This window comes from Mus caroli, chromosome 11 (genome assembly GCF_900094665.2).
Source record: "Mus caroli chromosome 11, CAROLI_EIJ_v1.1, whole genome shotgun sequence".
NCBI classification, from domain to species: Eukaryota; Metazoa; Chordata; class Mammalia; order Rodentia; family Muridae; genus Mus; species Mus caroli.
In genome coordinates, this window is record NC_034580.1 from 97,876,490 (window position 1) to 97,886,885 (window position 10,396).

Consider the following 10,396-nt stretch of genomic DNA (forward strand, 5'->3'; position numbering starts at 1 on the left):
GCCTCAGTTTCCAAATGGGGTTACAAGGATGTACAGTTGACTCCTTAAAAAAGCCAAAAAAAAAAAAAAAAAAAAAAAAAAAGGGCCTGGGAAGATAACACGAGAGGCAGACACAAGGGTCTGGCTTCATTCTCCATCATATTAAAAGCCCACTGTGGGAGCAGACAGGTGTGATTCCAGCTCTGGGGGACAGGTAGAGGAGGTGAGTCCCTGGGGCTGTCCAGCCAGTGTCACCTAATCTAAAAGGCCCACGGTCCATGAAAGAGACTGTTTCAAAACCAAGTTGGGCTGCCCCTGAGGAAGGATATCTGATGTTGAGATTTGGCTTCCACAGGAATGCACACACACGCGCGCGCACACACACACACACACACACACACACACCAATACACACACACATAAACAAGTAAATATTAGACAAATCATCTGTTAGATGAGTTGGCTTCAGGGTGATAGTTATACTCCTCCGTGCTTTCTGGACACATGGCCTGTCCACCCCAAATATCCCAATATCCATCCCCACTGGAAGCTCTCTCTCAAGGTGCTGTGGAGTGAAGTTGTGAAGCACGTGAGCTGTGGCCAGCTGGATGGTAAGCACTCAGCCTGCGTTGCGTTCCTCTCCTGAGCCTTCAGACCACACGGAGACCTTCCTGAGTTTGCTGTGGGCTGTGAGCACCTTGTGGGTCCCAGAGAGATTTCCCGCTGGAAGTAGGTATGCTCCAAATTGATGCCTGACTGGATGCTTTCTGGTGTAAACTATATGTCGACTCTAACTTTAGCCCAAGCGAGCGCTCTTATTTGTTTCATGAAAGCTATAATACAGGACGAGACAACTCACCTCATACATTCCGATTTCTAAATACACAATTTACAATTTTCTGGGATATTATTTAAGTTTATTTTGGTGATGGAGTCTCGCCATGCCCGTTGAGCGTTTATTTAAGTTCTGGGTGGTCACTGGAAAAGCCTGGGTTGCCTAGGGAGGAAGGAAGGGAGGAAGGAAGGGAGGAAGGAAGGAAGGGAGGTCTTCCTATTCATTAGTCAGAAGCAGGTCTTGCACATCCAGGGATCCCCACTGTGAGGCCAGGATGGGGGCTGGGCTCATTCTGACTTGCTTTCGCAGCCCGCAGCTCTGCAGGTGGCCTTCTGGTGTGGGATGACTGCAGCCAAGAAAAAACCCTGTTGGGCTGTGGTCTGGCTGGGGTTCTAGCTCCAACGCTTTCTCTTGATGGGCATTTCTCTGTTTCAGGAAAGACCATCTGGACTCTGCAGGAACCTGTTTTCAAAACCTTCTGGGTTTCCCAAGCTAGCTTCTTGCCAACACCAGCTAACCATGAGGGAATGACGTGGTGTGTGTGTGTGTGTGTGTGTGTGTGTGATACCCTTAAAGGACAAAAGAAAACATCAAATCCTTTGGAACTGGAGTTACAGACCATTGAAAGTCATCATGTCGGTGCTGAGAATCAAACCTGGATCCCCTGAAAGAACAGCCTGTGCTATTAACTGCTGAGTTATCTCCCCATCCCCAGATAAACGTAATTATATTAAATTAGGTTTTTGAAAAGAGAAGGAAAGGGAACTGGAGAGATGGCTCAGTGGTTAAGAGCCCTGACTGCTCTTCCAGAGGTCCTGAGTTAAATTCCCAGCAACCACCTGGTGGCTCATAACCATCTGTAATAGGATCTGATGCCCTCTTCTGGTGTGTCTGAAGACAGCTACAGTGTACTCACATACATAAAGAATAAATAAATCTTTTTTAAAAAAAATTAGAAGGAAAGCAATTGTATAATCTAGAGGTAATTAGAACAGCAAAGCATCTTGGTATACTCTGGTCTGGAGTAGCAATAGGGACATGGTCCCAGAGCTTGTGGGAAAGGCACCATCGGGCCGGAGGTGTTCTGACAGAGAGGGCATGCTTAGCATGCTCGGAGACTTTAGTTCCAAACCCAGCACAATAAAGGAGGAGGCAGAATGGGGGCGGGGCAAGGGAGAAGGGAGGAGACTCTACATTAGACATTTTGAGAACTTATGCCAGAATTGTGGGTTCTGGGTCTCATTGATTGATTGATTGATTGATTGATGGTGCAGATAATGTGGGGACACAGGAATAGGATCGGGCTGGTCTTGAGCTCTGTACGTGGCCAAGGATGATCTTGCCCATCCTCCGGCCTCTGCTTCCCTATTGCTGGGAGTGCAGGCGCGTGTCACCCTGCTCTGCTCACCGTTCATTTTCTTATTTGGTAGAATTCACACGCCGAGTCACTGTCCTTTAATGCCATCCAGGAAAACTCCTTATTGACTGTAAGAGATGATACAGCATATGTAGCCTGAGAACATTGTACCCATCACTGTATTTTCCTAATTTTTTTTTTTTACATTAACATCCTTAGCAATGTGTCTCATACAAAAGGTGTGCAATTTGGTGGTTTTAGTGTCTTCACAAGTGTGGTGGTTTGAATAGGGATGCCCCCCACCCCCATAGGCTCCTATGTCTGAATCCTTTCCCCAATTGGTGGAACTGTTTGGGAAGGATTAGGAGGTGTGGTCTTGTTGGAGGAGGTGTGTCACTGAGACCGGCTTTGAGGTTTCAGAAGACCTGTGCTATTCGCAGTGTTCTCTGTCTGCCTCCTGCTTGTGGATCAATATGTGAGTTCTCAGCTGTTGCTGCTGCCATGCCTTTTGCTCCCCCGATCATGGCCTCTATCCAAACTATAAACGCAATTGAATGCCTTCTTTTATAAGTTGCCTTAGTCATGGTGTTTCCTCAAAGCGACAGAAACCTTGACTAATACACAATTGTGCAACCATCACTACTACCAGTTGTCATCTAGTCTAGGCCAGTTACCTGGCAACAGCCAGTTGTGCCTGACTCACTATAAAAGGGGCTGCTTGCCCCCTCCTCTCTCTTGCTCTCTCCCTCCTGCTCCTCATCCTTTTCCTCCCCACTCCCCTTCCCCTTCTCTCTCCCTGCTCATAGACAGCCTCTACTCCTCTTCTCTCTCTCTCTCTCTCTCTCTCTCTCTCTCTCTCATTCTCTCTGCCTTTCTCTCAACTCCCCTCCCCATGCCTATCCTATCCTATCCTATCCTATCCTATCCTATCCTATCCTGTCCTGTGGCTGGTCCCTCAGGGGGAAGGGATGCCTCAGCATGGGCCCGCAGAGGCGCCCCTTCCCCTATACCTCACCACACCTCCACCAAACACACCCTCCCCGCCCCTCCCCCACCTCGTGTATATATAACACAACAGTGCCTAAATCCAAAACATCGTCAAGACGCACAAAGAAATGCCATACGCACCCACAACTGGTCACTCATCCCTTGACTTACAGCCCCTGGAAACGACTAGCCTAGCGCTGTCTCTGGGGATACTACTTGTGAGCCAACCGTTAGAGACACGCTTCTTTTGTTTAGAATTTGTTTTCAAGGTTCACCTGTGTGGTGGGAAACGTCAGTCCTTGGCCTTGTCTTCTGGCTGCATAATTTCCCACTGTGTAGGCACTCCACATGGAAGACATAGATTCATCAACTATTAATTTTAGGTTGTTTTCAAATGTATGAGTGATGCTGCCTAGCAATGTTGGGGTAGAAGAAGGTTTTGGATGGACTTAAGTTTTCACAACCTTGGGAATAAACCTGGAGTGGAATAGATCTTTCAATAAATTTGTATTTTTACCTTTGAGTTAGGATCGCTAGAGCTGGGCCCCAAGTCAGTCAGTCAGTCAGTCTGTCTATCTGTCTGTCTGTCAGTCTCTGTTCGTCAGTCAGTCTGCAAGTCTTATCTGTCTGCCTGTCTATCAGTCATTGTTAGTCTGTCAGCCTGTCTGTCTGTCTGTCAGTCTCTGTCAGTCAGTCTGTCTGTCTGACTCAGTTTTTGTTCTGATTTATTAGTCCTTTGAGATTTTGCATTTTGAACAATATTTTTTTGCTCACATTCATAGCTCTTCCTGGATCCATTTCCTTCCCTACCCACCCAGCATTTATCAAGTCTAATTTGTGCTGCCCAAATAATCTCAGATGTGAGTCCTTCTTCTGAAGAGTGGTGGACTTACCGGGGGCTATACCCCTAAAGAAAACCGGTCCCCTCTCTCCTGGAAGCTACCCCCTGTGGATAGCTCCTAGGCTGGAGGGGGACTTCATGCTGACCTCCCTTTCCGACTTGGGACTTGGTCTGACTTGAACCTGCATGGGTCCTGCGCCTGCTGTCACAGCTGCTGTGAGCTCATATATGCAGCTGCCCACTAATAGGTTTCCCACCAATGCAATACAGGCCAGATTAGACCAGATTAAAGCAGATAAAGGCAGGTTTATTAGATCTCCTCCCAGGTGGGTTGATCGCTCCCAAGGAACAGGGCCAGGGAAATTGCGCACCCGGGCTAATGCAAGGAGGTCTTATAGGCATTAGAGGAGGGGTGGAGACATGTCAGCTAGGAGCTGGGATTGTGCCCATATATGGTCAAAAGCTGAGCCCCTAGGTGGGCACTTTTGGGCGGGTTGCTGGTACTTCAGAGGCAAGGGGCTTGATGTGTCGGCCTGGAGCTTTCTCTGTGAAGAAAAGGAGAGCGGAGGTGGGATGTGTGTGGGAGGGAGTGGGATGGAGGGAGAGGGAGGGTTGTGGGGCCCGGAAGGGTCTCAGCTTGTGGAGGAGGGGTAAGCAGGTATTCCAACCAAACACTCTTGGCTTTCCTGAAGTCATCTATTTCCTCTGATTTTTTTTTACATTCTTTCTATCCTGTCTTCTACAAGATCCCTGAGCCTTGGGAGAGGGTGTGCTCTCTCTTTCTTTTAATTAATTAATTATTAATTAACATGTATGTACCTTGATTTTTTTCAAATCTTATTTATTTATTTATTTATTTGTTTGTTCTGTTTTGTTTTTCGAGACAGGGTTTCTCTGTATAGCCCTGGCTGTCTTGGAACTCACTCTGTAGACCAGGCTGGCCTCGAACTCAGAAATCCACCTGCCTCTGCCTCCCCAGTGCTGGGACTAAAGGCGTGTGCCACCACTTTAAGAACCATCATTAAAAATGAGACTCTTAATCTCAGGGTTGTGGGTTCAGGCTCCACATTGGGTGCCACGTGTAACTTCACAGGTACATGTATACGTATACGTGTGCATACCTGAGTGTATGTGTGGGCACCATGTGCAGGTATGTGCCTGGGGCCCAAGAAGGCCAGAAGAAGGCTCAGATCCCCTGGAGCTGGAGTTACAGAAGGTTGTAAATTCCGTGTAGATGCTGAGAGGCAAACCTCAGTCTTCTGCAAGAGCGGCTGACTGACTTTCTCCACAGCGTCCTGCAAACTCAGGCCTGCCCGGTCTCCAGAGTAGAGGCTGGGGGCGGGGGAGGGGGGGCGGTGATGTGATGGCAAGTGGTAGGTAGTAAAGATGTTGGGTCTGTAGGGCTTAGAGACAAACTAAGTATTAGCTACTTTTATTGCTGTGACAAAATGCTGCACTAAAGCCACGAAAGGAGGGTTTTAATAAGGGGACGGCCAACCCTGGCAAGGAAGTCATGGTGGCAGGAATATGAAGCGGTCAGTCACATGGCTTCACAGCCAAGAAGTGGAAAATGTGGTACTCTCTTCCTTCTTGACTCCAGCCTATGAGATGGTCCTGTTGGATTGAGTCCTCCCAGTTAACCCAATGGAGACATCCCCTCACAGACAAGCCCAGAGATTTGTCTCTTAGATGATTCTAGATCTCGTCAAATTGGCAATGAATGCTAACCATCACTCACTTATATGCTAGAATAGGTTTTTTGTTTTGTTTGTTTGTTTGTTTGTTTGTTTTTCAAGACAGGGTTTCTCCGTATAGCCCTAGCTGTCCTGGAACTCACTCTGTAGACCGGTCTGGGCTTGAACTCAGAAATCCACCTGCCTCTGCCTCTCAAGTGCTGGGATTAAAGGTGTGCACCACCACTGCCAGGCTAGAATAGTTTTTTTTTTTAAAAATCACGAAAACTGTTACTGACAAAAAATTTAAGTATGACCATAATAATTTGAATTTTTTTTTAGTACAAGTTTATTGTGAGAAGAGAGGTATTTTTTGGTGGTGTGTCATCTTATAGGAAATCTAAGTTCAGATTTTCTACTATCAACTAGACTGCTATCATCCACCTGTGAAAGCTGTGTTCAGCTCACAGCCTTTAAAGGGCCAGCCTTGGTGAGCCGCCATACTTGCTAAGAAGCCCTAATGCCTAGCAACCCCTGAAGTTTAAATGCAGCCAGGCCAGTGCTAAGCAATTGCCTTTACTCACAACATAGTTTTTCTTTGAGCAAATGACTTCTATTCCTCATAGTTCTGATAGAGCCACAGGCTGTGGGGTCCTGGGTTCCCACCTACCTCATAGCCTCATATCCCCAGGAAGCTGAATGTGGAAAAAAACATCAGTTAGAGAGAGAGGGTCTGTTTGAGTGTTTGGACAAAGGGACCCAAGTGATTTTTCTGCCTCCAGGCTCACACTCCAAGTCTGGGTCTTGTGGCTTAGCAGTATCTACTGATGACCCTTGAATCCCTCATAAATGTACCTGAAGTGGGCTGCAGAGATTAAAGAGCGGCATGCTCTCACTGCAAGGTAAAAGCGTTGCTGCTCTCCAGCCTGCCAGCCTGGAAGAGTGGCCACCCATCCTGCTTCTATACATTCACACATCCTAATGTGTTCCAGAGGCTGTAGTCCTCACTGGGTCTGCTTGGGGTGTGGGATTGGAAAGTTATATCCTGCATCCCAAAGAACACCTCTTAACGATGTCAAAAGAACACGTGGCATTTCGCCTGTTACTTGCAAACTGGAAAAACTACGGGGTATGGGGAGGGCTCACTGTCCCCATCCCTGGAGCCTCCTAACTCCTTATCACCCACAAGCTCCTCACTGCTGTCAAAGAATCGGGCTGAGAGATCCCACTTCTTACTCTGATCAATGTAAACGTTAGATAGCAGGCAATCTTGAGTATTCAGTACTGCATTCTGTAGTATTCTGGGAACTTCAAAAATGAATGGCAGGGCTGTGGAGACGGCTGCTTACTACGCATGTGGGTCAGAATTTGATCCTCGGCACTAACAGGAAAAGCTAGGCACAGTGGCACACGGCTGTGATCTCAGTGCTAGGCAGGAGAGCTTCAGGCTGAGTTAGAGTCCCTACCTCAAAATGAAGCAAAAGTAAAGTGGAGGGCTGGAGAGATGGCTCAGTGGGTAAGAGCACCCGACTGCTCTTCCAAAGGTCCAGAGTTCAAATCCCAGCAACCACATGGTGGCTCACAACCATCCGTAACGAGATCTGGCGCCCTCTTCTGGAGTGTCTGAAGACAGCTACAGTGTACTTACATATAATAAAAAAAAAAATTAAAAAAAAAAAAAAAAGTAAAGTGGAAAGCAATGGGAGAAAATACCCAGTGTCAACCTCTTGTCCTCCACGAGCATGCGCACACATACGAAGCGCAACCACACGCATGAACATGTATCCACACACCTGAGATGGGGTGGTGACTCAGGACTTTCCGTGCTTGAGGGAAGTATTAGTTGTCTTACAGAGGTGGCTTAGGGACTGTGGCAGACATCTTGGGTAAAGAAAGCAACAAGAACGGAGCAAGGGGAAGAGTATAAGTAAGAACAGGCCAGGGAGCCAGGATGAGCTAACCGAGCTAGGGTCTGGACTTGATCAGGCCCAAGTCAGGGATCAGGAGCCCAGGCCCCAGGGGATAAAGATTGTACCAGGTAGGTCAGAAGACAGCAGCTAATCCCTAATGGACATGTGTGTGGCCCGAAATTTCAACCACTGGACCACGATTAAGAATGGGGGTTAGGGCTGGGCGTGGTGGCACACGCCTTTAATCCCAGTACTCGGGAGGCAGAGGCAGGCAGATTTCTGAGTTCGAGGCCAGCCTGGTCTACAAAGTGAGTTCCAGGACAGCCAGGACTATACAGAGAAACCCTGTCTCGAAAAACAAACAAACAAAAAACAAACAAACAAACAAAAAGAATGGGGGTTAGGAAGATGCCACAATGTGAAAAATGGTTGTGTCGCTTTTCAGATACATGAAACAGATACATATATACGTGTGTGCGCACGTGCGCACATGTGCACGCGCGCGCGCACACACACACACACACACACACACACACACACACACACACCAAGCAAGACTAGTAAGAATTACACCTAAATGGAAGCAGTGCTTGTCCTGTGAGTGGGTCGACGGCTCTGTTTTTAGATAAAACAACAGCACTCGCTTTTACGAAAGCACAGGCTGCTGGGGCGCTGGCCAACCCTGGGCAGGCATAATCCTTATTCCTAAAATAGTTCCAGCTCAGGAGATAACTGAGAATCCTATCTGGCAGCCCTGCATCCTGGACAGGAGCCTAGGGCTTGCCACACTTTCATCTGATGGTCCAGAAGAGCTGGCACGCCCAGTAGGCTACTCTTCCTCTTTTGGGTGTGCAGAACCACAGAGCTTGAGCTGGTCCCTGACAGGGGGTGGGGGGCAGATGTGGAAGCTGGCAAGCCCAGAGCTATGGGAGCCAGTGTGATGGCCATTCCAACTCATCAACCATTGTTGAAAAGCTTCCTTGAGGCTGCCTGTCCCCACACCACAAATCCCCACCTCCCTATACAATGGTACCGGAGGTGACTCCAGGACATCAACTCTCATGTGGCTCCCACTGCAGCACCTTGGGCGCCCACCTGGAGTCCCTCAGAGAAGGGCTGCTACAGCCATGCTTTAAGCCCCTACATGGGTCTGATCCTGTATTCCTCCACTTAGCAATCTCTGGTACCTCATCAGGGCTGCCAGTGTTCCTTAGGAGGCGAGGCATTTGTCTTGGGCCCTCTCTGGATGCTTCTGTCCAGACCATTGGCAGGACTCCACACTCAGACTCCATACTTGTGCAGTGACCTTCTATCTGGGTCCATTCTTCACCTTTTAAGGACTGGGGAATTTTTTTTTTAATTCCATAATCTGGATTTTAGAGTCTCCAACAAAAGCAATACCATGTATAAGGGTGTATAAATAGAATTACTTTTGACAGTAACTATTGCCAATAAGTGGCATAAAAGCCAGTCATCTTTCTGCCTATATGAGGCAGATTTGTCCTTTGTATAAGAATTAGAAAAGTTTTGTAAAAGCAGAAAACACATACCACCACCACCACTACTGCCACCCAGACACAGCTCAGTCAGGGCCAGCTGATGTGGTAGGGCTGCCTCAGAATCCAGCTGGAGTATGATTTCAAATTCAGCTTCCTGGACTCAGCTTCGGACCTGCCTGTCAGAATCCGGGGAGCAAAGCAAAGGCCTGGAAATGTGAATTCATCCCAGCTCCCCTGCTGACTCTGAGGTACCCCAAACTGCTAATTTCATTGGCTTCCTTGTAATCATTTGACCAAGACATTAGAGGTCAGGAGAAGGGAGAAAGAAGGTGGTAGATTCAGGAGGGAAATGGAGAGAATGAAGGAGATTTCTAGGACATAGAAGCCAGACTGGGCCTGTGTTGGTTGGAGAACCGGAGGCTGGGCTGAAGGTTTGCAGGGCTGGGTAGCATGGAGGAGCCGTGGTGAAGCCAGGGTCCAGGGAACAGCACCAGAGAGGTTGGACTACTTAGTTGGCCGGATGAACAGAAGTAGGGGTGGGTGGGTGAATAAACTGGTCCCACGGTGACTTTGTAGTGTGTGTCTTTATCTCCCTAGAGAGAAAGAAAAGGGCAGGGGAAGAAATTTAGGGAGAGTTTATGAATGATGGAGATTCAAAGAAAAGCCTTTGCTGGAAACGGCTTGTAAAGTACAGAGGAGTCAAGATGAAGAAATAGAAGAAGTCAAAGCCTTAGTGGGGGTGGACAAGAGCATAGCCAGGAGACTACGGAGAGGGAATGTTGTATGTATGTATGCATGTATGTATTTATTTTTTATGTATGTATTTGTGGAGGGTGTTCAGGTGTGTGCATGTGTTTGTCTGTGTGTGGATGCATGTGCATGTGTGTATTTGTGTGTGTGGAGACCAGAGGTTGACCTTTGATGTTCCATCTTGTTTCTTGAGACAGGATCTCTCGCTGATTACTAATTAGGCTGGGCTGTCTGGCCAGGAGCTTTAAGATCTCTGGTCCCTGCCTTGCAGGTGCTGGAAATACATCCATGTGCTAGGAATTGAACTTGGGTTCTCACGATTTTGCAGCAAGCATCTTACCAACCAAGCCATCCCGCAAGACTCAGTGAGCTCATATTTAAATGACACCTTGGTGGCCATGGTAACAGTGGTAGCGGAGTGACCAAGGGCCCACCGGCCAAGACTATGGTGCTGCTTTCTAGGAACTAAAAGGGCAAGGTGGATGAGGGCGGAAACCGGATGGATGAGGACTAGTGGGCAGAGACAGCGGATAGGAGACCAGGTGGAAGCTAACTAAACCGGAAG